The 17,175-nt window shown below is 56.4% G+C and overlaps 1 long non-coding RNA gene across 1 annotated transcript in view; it reads right to left on the minus strand.

The window, feature by feature from the left end:
• Positions 1-1,038: 1,038 nt before the first annotated feature.
• Positions 1,039-17,175, minus strand: part of LOC138855458 (uncharacterized) — a 30,858-nt gene continuing 14,721 nt past the window's right edge. Inside the window, exon 3 of the long non-coding RNA XR_011394699.1 lies at positions 1,039-1,809. This is a non-coding gene — a long non-coding RNA (uncharacterized lncRNA). The remainder of the gene's footprint in view (positions 1,810-17,175) is intronic.

The following is a 17,175-nucleotide window of genomic DNA, read 5'->3' on the forward strand; positions in this document are numbered from 1 at the left end:
GTACCATCTAGCTGAACAATGCTGCACCTCGCATATTACTGGTTGTACCATCTAGCTGAACAATGCTACACCTCACATATTACTGGTTGTACCATCTAGCTGAACAATGCTACACCTCACACATTACTGGTTGTACCATCTAGCTGAACAATGCTACACCTCACACATATATTTTTTTAATTTCTCCTTTTCGATTTTTTCCATTTAAAAATATATGTTTTAAATTTGTAGAGAAAAATCATGTTTTTCTTGAGATATAGTAATCGTCACATGAAATTTTATTATGATACAGTGGTACCTCGGTTTACGAACACCTCCAATCTCGAACAACCCTGTAAAGTGTATTTTTGGGAGCCTGAAACGGATTAATGTTCATTATTCCTGATGAGAACTAATTCTTTTGGTACTCGAACAGATCGGTAGGCGAACAGCCCTCTGGTATTAATTAAGGTCGTATACCGAGGCACAATAAATGGATTAGAAAACGTCACATTGATAAATGAGACACATGAGGCACATTTGTGCCTTGGGCACGTAAGAACTGATACAATGACATCTTTCTGGTGTGTCTTGAGATTTACTTGGGCACAGAAACAATGATACAATGACATGTTCTGCATATGTCTTCTTGTTACAATGTCATTATATTCACAAGATGTGACCTCTGAAGATAGTGACTCTGATAGACAGTGACTCTATCAGAAGGTGTCTCAGGTACATGATGACCTGGACAGATGGTAACCCAGGCAGATAATGACTCTGACAGGTGGTGACTCTATCAGGTGGTGTCTCAGGTAGAAGATGACCTCGACAGATGGTAACCCAGGCAGATAATGACTCTGACAGGCGGTGACTCTATCAGGTGGTGTCTCAGGTAGAAGATGACCTCGACAGATGGTAACCCAGGCAGATGATGACTCTGGCAGGTGGTGACTCTATCAGGTGGTGTCTCAGGTAGATGATGACCTGGACAGATGGTGACCCAGGCATATGATGACTCTGACAGGCGGTGATTCTATCAGATGATGTCTCAGGTAGATAATGAATTCGACAGATGGTGACCCAGGCAGATGATGGCTCTGGCAGGTGGTGACTCTATCAGGTGGTGTCTCAGGTAGATGATGACCTGGACAGAAGGTGACCCAGGCAGATGATGACACTGACAGGCGGTGACTCTATCAGATTGTGTCTCAGGTAGATAATGACTTCGACAGATGGTGACCCAGGCAGATGACTGTGGCAGGTATTGACTCTATCAGGTGATGTCTCAGGTAGATGGTGACCTGGACAGATGGTGACCCAGGCAGATGATGACTCTGACAGGTGGTGACTCTATCAGATGGTGTCTCAGGTGGATGATGACCTGGACAGATGGTGACCCAGACAGATGATGACTCTGACAGGTTGTGACTCCAGATGGTGTCTCAGGCAGATGATGACCTCGACAGATGGTGACCTCTGCAGATAATGACTGACAGGCGGTGACTATCAGGTGGTGTCTCAGGCAGATGATGACCTCGACAGATGGTAACCAAGGCAGATGATGACTCTGACAGGTGGTAATTCTATCAGATGGTGTCTCAGGTAGACGATGACCTGGGCAGACGGTGACCCAGGCAGATGATGACTCTGACAGGCGGTGACCCAATCATACGATGTCTAAGTCAAATGGAGACCTTGGCAGATGGCAACTTTGGCAGATAGTGACCTCAGCGGGTAATGTCCTTGATAGATGGTATATCAGGCAGATGGTAATTCTGGCAGCTGGAGACCTTTCCAGATGGTGACCCGACCGATATTTAGCCAGAACTGTGGAGAACAATATAATAAATATATACTATGGCGTCTATACTGAGACGTCTATACTGAGACGTTTATACTGAGACGTCTATACTGTGACGTCTATATTGTGACGTCTATACCGAGACGTCTACACTGTGACGTCTATACTGTGACTCTATAATATGACTTCTACACTGAGACGTTCATACTATGGCGTCTATACTGAGACGTCTATAATGTGACGCCTATACTGTTAGGTTTATACTGAGACGTCTATACTATGACGTCTATACTGTGACGTCTATACTATGACGTTTATACTGAGACGTTTATACTGAGACGTCTATACTGTGACGTCTACACTGAGACGTCTATACTGAGACGTTTATACTGAGACGTCTATACTGTGACGTCTATATTGTGACGTCTATACCGTGACGTCTATACCGAGACGTCTATACCGAGACGTCTACACTGTGACGTCTATACTGTGACTCTATAATATGACTTCTACACTGAGACGTTCATACTATGGCGTCTATACTGAGACGTCTATAATGTGACGCCTATACTGTTAGGTTTATACTGAGACGTCTATACTATGACGTCTATACTGTGACGTCTATACTATGACGTCTATACTGTGACGTCTATACTATGACGTCTATACTGAGACGTCTATACTATGACGTCTATACTATGACGTCTATACTATGACGTCTATACTATGACATCTATACTATGACGTCTATACTGTGATGTCTATACTATGACGTCTACACTATGACGTCTATATTATGACGTCTATACTGTGACGTCTATACTATGACGTCTATACTATGACGTCTACACTATGACGTCTATACTATGACGTCTACACTTTGACGTCTATATTATGACGTCTATACTATGACGTCTATACTATGACGTCTACACTATGACGTCTATATTATGACGTCTATACTATGACGTCTATATTATGACGTCTATATTATGACGTCTATACTATGAAGTCTATACTATTACGTCTATACTGTGACGTCTGTATTATGACGTCTATATTATGACGTCTATACTATGACGTCTATATTATGACGTCTATATTATGACGTCTATACTATGACGTCTATACTATTACGTCTATACTGTGACGTCTGTATTATGACGTCTATATTATGACGTCTATACTATGACGTCTATACTATGACGTCTACACTATGACGTCTATATTATGACGTCTATACTATGACGTCTATACTATGACGTCTATACTATGACGTTTATACTATGACGTCTACACTATGACGTCTATATTATAACGTCTATACTATGACGTCTATACTATGACGTCTATACTATGACGTCTATACTATGACGTTTATATTATGACGTCTACACTCTGACGTCTATACTATGACGTCTACACTATGACGTCTATATTATGACGTCTATACTATGACGTCTATACTATGACGTCTATACTGTGACGTCTGTATTATGACGTCTATATTATGACGTCTATACTATGACGTATATACTATGACGTCTACACTATGACGTCTATATTATGACGTCTATACTATGACGTCTATATTATGACGTCTATATTATGACGTCTATACTGTGACGTCTGTATTTTGACGTCTATATTATGACGTCTATACTATGACGTCTATACTATGACGTCTATACTATGACGTTTATACTATGACGTCTACACTATGACGTCTATACTATGACGTTTATACTATGACGTCTATACTATGACGTTTATACTATGACGTCTACACTATGACGTCTATACTATGACGTCTACACTATGACGTCTATACTATGACGTCTACACTATGACGTCTATACTATGACGTCTACACTATGAGGTCTATATTATGACGTCTATACTGTGACGTCTGTATTATGACGTCTATATTATGACGTCTATACTATGACGTCTAAACTATGACGTCTATACTATGACGTTTATACTATGACGTCTACACTATGACGTCTATACTATGACGTCTACACTATGACGTCTATACTATGACGTCTACACTATGACGTCTATACTATGACGTCTACACTATGAGGTCTATATTATGACGTCTATACTATGACATCTATACTATGACGTCTATACTGTGACGTCTGTATTATGACGTCTATATTATGACGTCTATACTATGACGTCTATACTATGACGTCTATTTTATGACGTCTATACTATGACGTCTATACTATTACGTCTATACTGTGACGTCTGTATTAAGACGTCTATATTATGACGTCTATACTATGACGTCTATACTATGACGTCTACACTATGACGTCTATATTATAACGTCTATACTATGACGTCTATACTATGACGTCTATACTATGACGTCTATACTATGACGTCTACACTATGACGTCTATATCATGACGTCTATACTATGACGTCTATACTATGACGTCTATACTGTGACGTCTGTATTATGACGTCTATATTATGACGTCTATACTATGACGTCTATAGTATGACGTCTACACTATGACGTCTATATTATGACGTCTATACTATGACGTCTATATTATGACGTCTATACTGTGACGTCTGTATTATGACGTCTATATTATGACGTCTATACTATGACGTCTATATTATGACGTCTATTTTAAGACGTCTATACTATGACGTCTATACTATTACGTCTATACTGTGACGTCTGTATTATGACGTCTATATTATGACGTCTATACTATGACGTCTATACTATGACGTCTACACTATGACGTCTATATTATAACGTCTATACTATGACGTCTATACTATGACGTCTATACTATGACGTCTATACTATGACGTCTATACTATGACGTCTATATCATGACGTCTGTACTATGACGTCTATACTATGACGTCTATACTATGACGTCTATACTGTGACGTCTGTATTATGACGTCTATATTATGACGTCTATACTATGACGTCTATACTATGACGTCTACACTATGACGTCTATATTATGACGTCTATACTATGACGTCTATATTATGACGTCTTTATTATGACGTCTATATTATGACGTCTATACTGTGACGTCTGTATTTTGACGTCTACATTATAACGTCTATACTATGACGTCTATACTATGACGTCTACACTATGACGTCTATATTATGACGTCTATACTATGACGTCTATACTATGACGTCTACACTATGACGTCTATACTTTGAGGTTTATACTATGACGTTTATACTATGACGTCTACACTACGACGTCTATACTATGACGTCTACACTATGACGTCTATATTATGACGTCTACACTATGACGTCTATATTATGACGTCTACACTATGACGTTTACATTATGACGTCTATTATATGACGTCTATATTATGACGTCTACACTATGACGTCTATATTATGTCGTCTACACTATGACGTCTATACTATGACGTCTATACTATGACGTCTATATTATTACGTCTACACTATGACGTCTATATTATGACGTCTACACTATGACGTCTATATTATGACGTCTATACTATGACGTCTACATTATGACGTCTACACTATGACGTCTATACTATGACGTCTATATTATGACGTCTATATTATGACGTCTATACTATGACGTCTATATTATGACGTCTGTATAGGATGTTTCGTGTGTGTGTGTGTGTGTTAATAGACTGAAAAAAGTAATTTATTGGCTAAATGTCTCATTAATAAACTTGAGTGAGTGTTGTTCATCAGTTGTGATTCCCATTAACATATAAATAATCAAACATAAGAATGACTGGAAGCGCATCGCTTGTGTTGTGACCCTGGCAGTGGAAATGTCCTCTTCTGTCTCAAACATGATTATTATTTTGTTAATAGTTGTAGATCACGTAGAAACTAACTTAAGACTCACGGAGCCGTAATGACTTGATTTCAAACAAGCCATAATACAGGCGGGGTTAGAACCCGCGATCAGAGAGTCATACAACTCCAGACCGACGTCTTAGCCACTGGACTAGTGGTTAACGTGCCGGTCTGGATGTGAGACTGTGATCGCGGGTTCTAACCCTGCCCGTGGTACGGTTTGTAAACTAATTTAATCTTGGCAGGTAAACCACCAGAAGAACGTTTCCCTAACTTGCTGAGCACGTTTCTGCCTCATTCATCGATTTACCCGAATTGTACACCATTAGTATTTAATGTTGATAATTGTCTCTGTAAAGTTCCCTTGTGCAGTATGTGATAATTTATCGATAGAATAGACTGGCATCACCATACAATCAAATCCTCCACAAACAGTTGGTCCAGCCACTCCACCTGCCCCACCAGCCGACCCAGCCACTCCGCCTGCCCCACCAGCTGGTCCAGCCACTCTGCCTGCCCCACCAGCTGGTCCAGCCACTCTGCCTGCCCCACCAGCTGGTCCAGCCACTCCGCCTGCCCCACCAGCTGGCCAGCCACTCCGCCTGCCCCACCAGCTGGCCAACCACTCTCCCTGCCCCACCAGCTGACACAGCCACTCCGTCTGACCCACCAGCTGGCCCAGCCACTCTGCCTGACCCACCAGCTGACCCAGCCACTCCGCCTGACCCACCAGCTGACCCAGCCACTCTGCCTGCCCCACCAGCTGACCCAGCCACTCTGCCTGACCCACCAGCTGGCCCAGCCACTCTGCCTGACCCACCAGCTGACCCAGCCACTCCGCCTGACCCACCAGCTGACCCAGCCACTCCGCCTGACCCACCAGCTGACCCAGCCACTCTGCCTGACACACCAGCTGACCCAGCCACTCCACCTGACCCACCAGCTGACCCAGCCACTCTGCCTGCCCCACCAGCTGGCCCAGCCACTCTGCCTGCCCCACCAGCTGGCCCAGCCACTCTGCCTGACCCACCAGCTGGCCCAGCCACTCTGCCTGACCCACCAGCTGACCCAGCCACTCTGCCTGCCACACCAGCTGACCCAGCCACTCTGCCTGCCCCACCAGCTGGTCCAGCCACTCCGCCTGCCCCACCAGCTGGCCCAGCCACTCTGCCTGCCCCACCAGCTGACCCAGCCACTCCACCTGACCCACCAGCTGACCCAGCTTCTCCGCCTGCCCCACCAGCTGGCCCAGCCACTCCACCTGACGCACCAGCTGACCCAGCCACTCCGCCTGACCCACCAGATGACCCAGCCACTCTGCCTGACCCACCAGCTGACACAGCCACTCTGCCTGCCCCACCAGCTGGCCCAGCCACTCTGCCTGCCCCACCAGCTGACCCAGCCACTCCACCTGACCCATCAGCTGACCCAGCTTCTCTGCCTGCCCCACCAGCTGGCCCAGCAACTCCACCTGACCCACCAGCTGACCCAGCCACTCCGCCTGACCCACCAGCTGACCCAGCCACTCTGCCTGCCCCACCAGCTGACCCAGCCACTCTGCCTGACCCACCAGCTGACAGAGTCACTCCGCCTGCCCCACCAGCCGGCCCAGCCACTCCGCCTGACCCACCAGCTGACCCAGCCACTCCACCAGACCCACCAGCCGACCCAGCCACTCTGCCTGACCCACCAGCTGACCCAGCCACTCCACCTGCCCCACCAGCTGGCCCAGCCACTCTGCCTGCCCCACCAGCTGACCCAGCCACTCTGCCTGCCCCACCAGCTGACCCAGCCACTCTGCCTGTCCCACCAGCTGACCCAGCCACTCTGCCTGACCCACCAGCTGACCCAGCCAATCCGCCTGACCCACCAGCTGACCCAACCACTCCGCCTGACCCACCAGCTGACCCAGCCACACTGCCTGCCCCACCAGCTGGCCCAGCCACTCTGCCTGCCCCACCAGCTGACCCAGCAACTCCGCCTGACCCACCAGCTGACCTAGCCACTCTGCCTGCCCCACCAGCTGGCCCAGCCACTCTGCCTGCCCCACCAGCTGACCCAGCCACTCTGCCTGCCCCACCAGTTGACCCAGCCACTCCGCCTGCCCCATCAGCTGACCCAGCCACTCTGCCTGCCCCACAAGCTGACCAAGCCACTCTACCTGCCCCACCAGCTGACCCAGCCACTCCGCCTGACCCACCAGCTGACCCAGCCAATTCTCCTGACCCAACAGCTGACCCAGCCACTCTGCCTGACCCACCAGCTGACCCAGCCACTCTGCCTGACCCACCAGCTGGACCAGCCACTCCGCGTGACCCACCAGCTGACCCAGCCACACTGCCTGACCCACCAGGTGACCCAGCCACTCCGCCTGACCCTCCAGCTGACCCAGCCACTCCGCCTGACCCACCAGCTGACCCAGCCACTCCGCCTGACCCACCAGCTGACCCAGCCACTCCGCCTGACCCACCAGCTGACCCAGCCACTCCGCCTGCCCCACCAGCTGACCCAGCCACTCTGCCTGCCCCACCAGCTGACCCAGCCACTCTGCCTGACCCACCAGCTGACCCAGCAACTCCACCTAACCCACCAGCTGACCCAGCCACTCCGCCTGCCCCACCAGCTTGCCCAGCCACTCTGCCTGCCCCACCAGCTGACCCAGCCACTTTGCCAGCCCCACCAGCTGACCCAGCCACTCCGCCTAACCCACCAGCTGACCCAGCCACTCCGCCTGCCCCACCAGCTTGCCCAGCCACTCTGCCTGACCCACCAGCTGACCCAGCCACTCCGCCTGCCCCACCAGCTTGCCCAGCCACTCTGCCTGCCCCACCAGCTGACCCAGCCACTCCGCTTAACCCACCAGCTGACCCAGCCACTCCGCCTGACCCACCAGCTGACCCAGCCACACCGCCTGACCCACCAGGTGACCCAGCCACTCCGCCTGACCCTCCAGCTGACCCAGCCACTCCGCCTGACCCACCAGCTGACCCAGCCACTCTGCCTGCCCCACCAGCTGACCCAGCCACTCCGCCTGACCCACCAGCTGACCCAGCCACTCCGCCTGCCCCACCAGCTGACCCAGCCACTCTGCCTGCCCCACCAGCTGACCCAGCCACTCCGCCTGCCCCACCAGCTGGACCAGCCACTCCGCCTGTCCCACCAGCAGGCCCAGCCACTCTGCCTGCCCCACCAGCTGACGCAGCCACTCTGCCTGACCCACCAGCTGACCCAGCCACTCTGAGTGCCCCACCAGCTGACCCAGCCACTTCGCCTGCCCCACCAGCTGACCCAGCCACTCCACCTAACCCACCAGCTGACCCAGGAACTCCGCCTGCCCCACCAGCTTGCCCAGCCACTCTGCCTGCCCCACCAGCTGACCCAGCCACTTCGCCAGCCCCACCAGCTGACCCAGCCACTCCGCCTAACCCAACAGCTGACCCAGCCTCTCCGCCTGACCCACCAGCTGACCCAGCCACACCGCCTGACCCACCAGGTGACCCAGCCACTCCGCCTGACCCTCCAGCTGACCCAGCCACTCCGCCTGACCCACCAGCTGACCCAGCCACTCCGCCTGACCCACCAGCTGACCCAGCCTCTCCGCCTGACCCACCAGCTGACCCAGCCACTCCGCCTGCCCCACCAGCTGACCCAGCCCCTCTGCCTGCCCCACCAGCTGACCCAGCCACTCTGCCTGACCCACCAGCTGACCCAGCAACTCCACCTAACCCACCAGCTGACCCAGCCACACCGCCTGCCCCACCAGCTTGCCCAGCCACTCTGCCTGCCCCACCAGCTGACCCAGCCACTTCGCCAGCCCCACTAGCTGACCCAGCCACTCCGCCTAACCCACCAGCTGACCCAGCCACTCCGCCTGCCCCACCAGCTTGCCCAGCCACTCTGCCTGACCCACCAGCTGACCCAGCCACTCTGCCTGCCCCACCAGCTGACCCAGCCACTCTGCCTGACCCACCAGCTGACCCAGCAACTCCACCTAACCCACCACCTGACCCAGCCACTCTGCCTGACCCACCAGCTGACCCAGCCACTCTGCCTGCCCCACCAGCTGGCCCAGCCACTCTGCCTGACCCACCAGCTGACCCAGCCACTCTGCCTGACCGACCAGCTGACCCAGCAACTCCACCAAACCCACCAGCTGACCCAGCCACTCTGCCTGACCCACCAGCTGACCCAGCCACTCTGCCTGCCCCACCAGCTGACCCAGCCACTCTGCCTGACCCACCAGCTGACCCAGCCACTCTGCCTGACCCACCAGCTGACCCAGCCACTCTGCCTGACCCACCAGCTGACCCAGCCACTCTGCCTGACCCACCAGCTGACCCAGCCACTCTGCCTGACCCACCAGCTGACCCAGCCACTCTGCCTGACCCACCAGCTGACCCAGCCACTCTGCCTGACCCACCAGCTGACCCAGCCACTCTGCCTGACCCACCAGCTGACCCAGCAACTCCACCTAACCCACCAGCTGACCCAGCCACTCTGCCTGACCCACCAGCTGACCCAGCCACTCTGCCTGCCCCACCAGCTGGCCCAGCCACTCTGCCTGACCCACCAGCTGACCCAGCCACTCTGCCTGACCCACCAGCTGACCCAGCAACTCCACCTAACCCACCAGCTGACCCAGCCACTCTGCCTGACCCACCAGCTGACCCAGCCACTCTGCCTGCCCCACCAGCTGACCCAGCCACTCTGCCTGACCCACCAGCTGACCCAGCCACTCTGCCTGACCCACCAGCTGACCCAGCCACTCTGCCTGACCCACCAGCTGACCCAGCCACTCTGCCTGACCCACCAGCTGACCCAGCCACTCTGCCTGACCCACCAGCTGACCCAGCCACTCTGCCTGACCCACCAGCTGACCCAGCCACTCTGCCTGACCCACCAGCTGACCCAGCCACTCTGCCTGACCCACCAGCTGACCCAGCCACTCTGCCTGACCCACCAGCTGACCCAGCCACTCTGCCTGCCCCACCAGCTGACCCAGCCACTCTGCCTGACCCACCAGCTGACCCAGCCACTCTGCCTGACCCACCAGCTGACCCAGCCACTCTGCCTGACCCACCAGCTGACCCAGCCACTCTGCCTGACCCACCAGCTGACCCAGTCACTCCGCCTGCCCCACCAGCCGGCCCAGCCACTCTGCCTGACCCACCAGCTGACCCAGCCACTCTGCCTGACCCACCAGCTGACCCAGCCACTCTGCCTGCCCAACCAGCTGAACCAGTCACTCCGCCTGCCCCACCAGCCGGCTCAGCCACTCTGCCTGACCCACCAGCTGACCCAGCCACTCTGCCTGACCCACCAGCTGACCCAGCCACTCTGCCTGACCCACCAGCTGACCCAGTCACTCCGCCTGCCCCACCAGCCGGCTCAGCCACTCTGCCTGACCCACCAGCTGACCCAGCCACTCTGCCTGACCCACCAGCTGACCAAGCCACTCTGCGTGCCCCACCAGCTGGCCCAGCCACTCTGCCTGACCCACCAGCTGACCCAGCCACTCTGCCTGACCCACCAGCTGACCCAGCAACTCCACCTAACCCACCAGCTGACCCAGCCACTCTGCCTGACCCACCAGCTGACCCAGCCACTCTGCCTGCCCCACCAGCTGACCCAGCCACTCTGCCTGACCCACCAGCTGACCCAGCCACTCTGCCTGACCCACCAGCTGACCCAGCCACTCTGCCTGACCCACCAGCTGACCCAGCCACTCTGCCTGACCCACCAGCTGACCCAGCCACTCTGCCTGACCCACCAGCTGACCCAGTCACTCCGCCTGCCCCACCAGCCGGCCCAGCCACTCTGCCTGACCCACCAGCTGACCCAGCCACTCTGCCTGACCCACCAGCTGACCCAGCCACTCTGCCTGACCCACCAGCTGACCCAGTCACTCCACCTGCCCCACCAGCCGGCCCAGCCACTCTGCCTGACCCACCAGCTGACCCAGCCACTCCGCCTGACCCACCAGCTGACCCAGCCACTCTGCCTGCCCCACCAGCTGACCCAGTCACTCCGCCTGCCCCACCAGCCGGCCCAGCCACTCTGCCTGACCCACCAGCTGACCCAGCCACTCTGCCTGACCCACCAGCTGACCCAGCCACTCTGCCTGACCCACCAGCTGACCCAGTCACTCCGCCTGCCCCACCAGCCGGCCCAGCCACTCTGCCTGACCCACCAGCTGACCCAGCCACTCTGCCTGACCCACCAGCTGACCCAGCCACTCTGCCTGACCCACCAGCTGACCCAGTCACTCCGCCTGACCCACCAGCCGGCCCAGCCACTCTGCCTGACCCACCAGCTGACCCAGCCACTCTGCCTGACCCACCAGCTGACCCAGCCACTCTGCCTGACCCACCAGCTGACCCAGTCACTCCGCCTGCCCCACCAGCCGGCCCAGCCACTCTGCCTGACCCACCAGCTGACCCAGCCACTCTGCCTGACCCACCAGCTGACCCAGCCACTCTGCCTGCCCCACCAGCTGGCCCAGCCACTCTGCCTGACCCACCAGCTGACCCAGCCACTCTGCCTGACCCACCAGCTGACCCAGCCACTCTGCCTGACCCACTAGCTGACCCAGTCACTCCGCCTGCCCCACCAGCCGGCCCAGCCACTCTGCCTGACCCACCAGCTGACCCAGCCACTCTGCCTGACCCACCAGCTGACCCAGCCACTCTGCCTGACCCACCAGCTGACCCAGTCACTCCGCCTGCCCCACCAGCCGGCCCAGCCACTCTGCCTGACCCACCAGCTGACCCAGCCACTCTGCCTGACCCACCTGCTGACCCAGCCACTCTGCCTGCCCCACCAGCTGACCCAGTCACTCCGCCTGCCCCACCAGCCGGCCCAGCCACTCTGCCTGACCCACCAACTGACCCAGCCACTCTGCCTGACCCACCAGCTGACCCAGCCACTCTGCCTGACCCACCAGCTGACCCAGTCACTCCGCCTGCCCCACCAGCCGGCCCAGCCACTCTGCCTGACCCACCAGCTGACCCAGCCACTCTGCCTGACCCACCAGCTGACCCAGCCACTCTGCCTGACCCACCAGCTGACCCAGTCACTCTGCCTGACCCACCAGCTGACCCAGCCACTCTGCCTGACCCACCAGCTGACCCAGCCACTCTGCCTGACCCACCAGCTGACCCAGCCACTCTGCCTGACCCCCCAGCTGACCCAGTCACTCTGCCTGACCCACCAGCTGACCCAGCCACTCTGCCTGACCCACCAGCTGACCCAGTCACTCCGCCTGCCCCACCAGCCGGCCCAGCCACTCTGCCTGACCCACCAGCTGACCCAGCCACTCTGCCTGACCCACCAGCTGACCCAGCCACTCTGCCTGACCCACCAGCTGACCCAGTCACTCTGCCTGGCCCACCAGCTGACCCAGCCACTCTGCCTGACCCACCAGCTGACCCAGCCACTCTGCCTGACCCACCAGCTGACCCAGCCACTCTGCCTGCCCCACCAGCTGACCCAGCCACTCTGCCTGCCCCACCAGCTGACCCAGCCACTCTGCCTGACCCACCAGCTGACCCAGCCACTCTGCCTGACCCACCAGCTGACCCAGCCACTCTGCCTGCCCCACCAGCTGACCCAGCCACTCTGCCTGACCCACCAGCTGACCCAGCCACTCTGCCTGACCCACCAGCTGACCCAGCCACTCTGCCTGCCCCACCAGCTGACCCAGCCACTCTGCCTGACCCACCAGCTGACCCAGCCACTCTGCCTGACCCACCAGCTGACCCAGCCACTCTGCCTGACCCACCAGCTGACCCAGCCACTCTGCCTGACCCACCAGCTGACCCAGCCACTCTGCCTGACCCACCAGCTGACCCAGCCACTCTGCCTGACCCACCAGCTGACCCAGCCACTCTGCCTGACCCACCAGCTGACCCAGCCACTCTGCCTGCCCCACCAGCTGACCCAGCCACTCTGCCTGACCCACCAGCTGACCCAGCCACTCTGCCTGACCCACCAGCTGACCCAGCCACTCTGCCTGCCCCATCAGCTGACCCAGCCACTCTGCCTGACCCACCAGCTGACCCAGCCACTCTGCCTGACCCACCAGCTGACCCAGCCACTCTGCCTGACCCACCAGCTGACCCAGCCACTCTGCCTGACCCACCAGCTGACCCAGCCACTCTGCCTGACCCACCAGCTGACCCAGCCACTCTGCCTGCCCCACCAGCTGACCCAGCCACTCTGCCTGACCCACCAGCTGACCCAGCCACTCTGCCTGACCCACCAGCTGACCCAGCCACTCTGCCTGACCCACCAGCTGACCCAGCCACTCTGCCTGACCCACCAGCTGACCCAGCCACTCTGCCTGACCCACCAGCTGACCCAGCCACTCTGCCTGACCCACCAGCTGACCCAGCCACTCTGCCTGACCCACCAGCTGACCCAGCCACTCTGCCTGCCCCACCAGCTGACCCAGCCACTCTGCCTGACCCACCAGCTGACCCAGCCACTCTGCCTGACCCACCAGCTGACCCAGCCACTCTGCCTGCCCCACCAGCTGACCCAGCCACTCTGCCTGACCCACCAGCTGACCCAGCCACTCTGCCTGACCCACCAGCTGACCCAGCCACTCTGCCTGACCCACCAGCTGACCCAGCCACTCTGCCTGACCCACCAGCTGACCCAGCCACTCTGCCTGACCCACCAGCTGACCCAGCCACTCTGCCTGACCCACCAGCTGACCCAGCCACTCTGCCTGACCCACCAGCTGACCCAGCCACTCTGCCTGCCCCACCAGCTGACCCAGCCACTCTGCCTGACCCACCAGCTGACCCAGCCACTCTGCCTGACCCACCAGCTGACCCAGCCACTCTGCCTGACGCACCAGCTGACCCAGCCACTCTGCCTGACCCACCAGCTGACCCAGCCACTCTGCCTGACCCACCAGCTGACCCAGCCACTCTGCCTGACCCTCCAGCTGACCCAGCCACTCTGCCTGACCCACCAGCTGACCCAGCCACTCTGCCTGCCCCACCAGCTGACCCAGCCACTCTGCCTGACCCACCAGCTGACCCAGCCACTCTGCCTGACCCACCAGCTGACCCAGCCACTCTGCCTGACCCACCAGCTGACCCAGCCACTCTGCCTGACCCACCAGCTGACCCAGCCACTCTGCCTGACCCACCAGCTGACCCAGCTACTCTGCCTGACCCACCAGCTGACCCAGCCACTCTGCCTGACCCACCAGCTGACCCAGCCACTCTGCCTGCCCCACCAGCTGACCCAGCCACTCTGCCTGACCCATTAGCTGACCCAGCCACTCTGCCTGCCCCACCAGCTGACCCAGCCACTCTGCCTGACCCACCAGCTGACCCAGCCACTCTGCCTGCCCCACCAGCTGACCCAGCCACTCTGCCTGACCCACCAGCTGACCCAGCCACTCTGCCTGCCCCACCAGCTGACCCAGCCACTCTGCCTGCCCCACCAGCTGACCCAGCCACTCTGCCTGACCCACCAGCTGACCCAGCCACTCTGCCTGCCCCACCAGCTGACCCAGCCACTCTGCCTGACCCACCAGCTGACCCAGCCACTCTGCCTGACCCACCAGCTGACCCAGCCACTCTGCCTGACCCACCAGCTGACCCAGCCACTCTGCCTGACCCACCAGCTGGACCAGCCACTCTGCCTGCCCCACCAGCTGGACCAGCCACTCTGCCTGCCCCACCAGCTGACCCAGCCACTCTGCCTGACCCACCAGCTGACCCAGCCACTCTGCCTGACCCACCAGCTGGACCAGCCACTCTGCCTGACCCACCAGCTGGACCAGCCACTCTGCCTGCCCCACCAGCTGGACCAGCCACTCTGCCTGCCCCACCAGCTGGACCAGCCACTCTGCCTGACCCACCAGCTGACCCAGCCACTCTGCCTGACCCACCAGCTGGACCAGCCACTCTGCCTGCCCCACCAGCTGGACCAGCCACTCTGCCTGCCCTCGGTGGACGACGTATAGTGCAGGTATAGTGAAGACTCTTAGCTTAACGCTAAGATTCTTTACTACTTATTTGATCAACAACACTATGTTTGCCAGAGAACGTTACCCTCGATTCTCTCAAATTAGGATTTGTTCCCAGGATGCAACCTACACAAGTCCACTAACACCCAGGATGCCACCCACACCAGTCCACTAACACCCAGGATGCCACCCACACCAGTCCACTAACACCCAGGATGCCACCCACACCAGTCCACTAACACCCAGGATGCCACCCACACCAGTCCACTAACACCCAGGATGCCACCCACACCAGTCCACTAACACCCAGGATGCCACACACCCCAGTCCACTAACACCCAGGATGCCACCTACACCAGTCCACTAACACCCAGAATGCCACCCACACCATTCCACTAACACCCAGGATGCCACCCACACCAGTCCACTAACACCCAGGACGCCACCCACACCACTCCACTAACACCCAGTATGCCACCCACACCAGTCCACTAACACCCAGGATGCCACCCACACCAGTCCACTAACACCCAGGACGCCACCCACACCAGTCCACTAACACCCAGGATGCCACCCACACCAGTCCACTAACACCCAGGATGCCACCCACACCAATCCACTAATACCCAGGATGCCACCCACACCAATCCACTAATACCCAGGATGCCACCCACACCAATCCACTAATACCCAGGATGCCACCCACACCAATCCACTAATACCCAGGTACCTATTTTACTAATAGGTGAACATAAACAGCAAGTATTTTAAAGAAACATATCCTAAAGTTTCCAGCCGTACCGGGGAACGATCCCCTGATCTCAGTGTGTGAGCTGAATGTACTAGTGACTGAGCTACATGGTTCCTTTAATCCTAAAGGACTGAAGAGGCCACTAGGTGCGAAGCATTAGTGAAGAAATTATGACCACAATACATGATTACCTTCAGAGGAGCCTTAGGTTCCCTGTCTCCTAAATATCCTGTTTACTTCCCACTATAATCAACCTTGTACATAATTACTCTCGTATCTTCTATGTCTGCTCATGTAAGGTGGCGTCCAGGACAACTGTATTGTACCCAGCTGTCCCGTAGCTCCATCGGTAGCGCACTCACCTAAAACACTGAGGTCGGGGGTTCGAATCTCCTCCGGTAGGGCTGGAAACATTAGCGATGGGTTTCCGTAAGACACCTGCTGTCCCTGTCCCTGTTCACCCATCAGTTTAAAATGGGTACCTGGGTGTTAGTGGACTGGTGTGGGTGGCATCCTGGGTGTTAGTTGACTGGTGTGGGTGGCATACTGGGTGTTAGTAGACTGGTGTGGGTGGCATCCTGGGTGTTAGTGGACTGGTGTGGGTGGCATCCTGGGTGTTAGTGGATTGGAGTGGGTCACATCCTGGGTGTTAGTGGACGGGTGTGGGTGGCATCCTGGGTGTTAGTGGACTAGTGTGGGTGTCATCCTGGGTGTTAGTGGACTGGTGTGGGTGGCATCCTGGGTGCTAGTGGACTGGTGTGGGTTGCATCCTGGGTGTTAGTGGACTTGTGT

This window comes from Cherax quadricarinatus, chromosome 95, assembly GCF_038502225.1.
Source record: "Cherax quadricarinatus isolate ZL_2023a chromosome 95, ASM3850222v1, whole genome shotgun sequence".
NCBI lineage: Eukaryota > Metazoa > Arthropoda > Malacostraca > Decapoda > Parastacidae > Cherax > Cherax quadricarinatus.